Source organism: Etheostoma spectabile, chromosome 18, assembly GCF_008692095.1.
Source record: "Etheostoma spectabile isolate EspeVRDwgs_2016 chromosome 18, UIUC_Espe_1.0, whole genome shotgun sequence".
Taxonomy (NCBI): Eukaryota; Metazoa; Chordata; class Actinopteri; order Perciformes; family Percidae; genus Etheostoma; species Etheostoma spectabile.
Window position 1 is genome coordinate 15,798,684 of NC_045750.1, and position 392 is coordinate 15,799,075.

Consider the following 392-nt stretch of genomic DNA (forward strand, 5'->3'; position numbering starts at 1 on the left):
GGGTTGAATACATTACTGGAACAATTTCACAACTACTTATGTTAAATATGCCAAGGTACAATAATGAAAACCATAACCCATAAGGATGTGATCCTCAATTTGCATTTGTACCAAGATGGGTGTGACCGCCATTCCACATTGTTCCTATCAACTGACGGCTGAGCGTCAGTGAAACATTTAAAACATGTATCTCTTCCAGAGTATCAGCTGAGTGTGTGTGCAGAGTGTCACCTCTATTCCTGAATGGATATTAAAAAGCTTCTATTGAGCTCTGCCTACATCTACCCTTATATTCTTACCCTGAACTTAACCAATCTCACTCCTCATGACTAAAATCTAACTGACGAAAGCACTAGCCAAATGTAAATGTGCTGTATTTATAAAGCGCTTTT

At 38.5% G+C, this 392-nt stretch overlaps 1 protein-coding gene across 3 annotated transcripts in view; it reads left to right on the forward strand.

The window, feature by feature from the left end:
• Positions 1–392, forward strand: part of tmem244 (transmembrane protein 244) — a 7,016-nt gene that overhangs the window by 4,267 nt on the left and 2,357 nt on the right. The gene's annotated exons all lie outside the window — the stretch shown is intronic.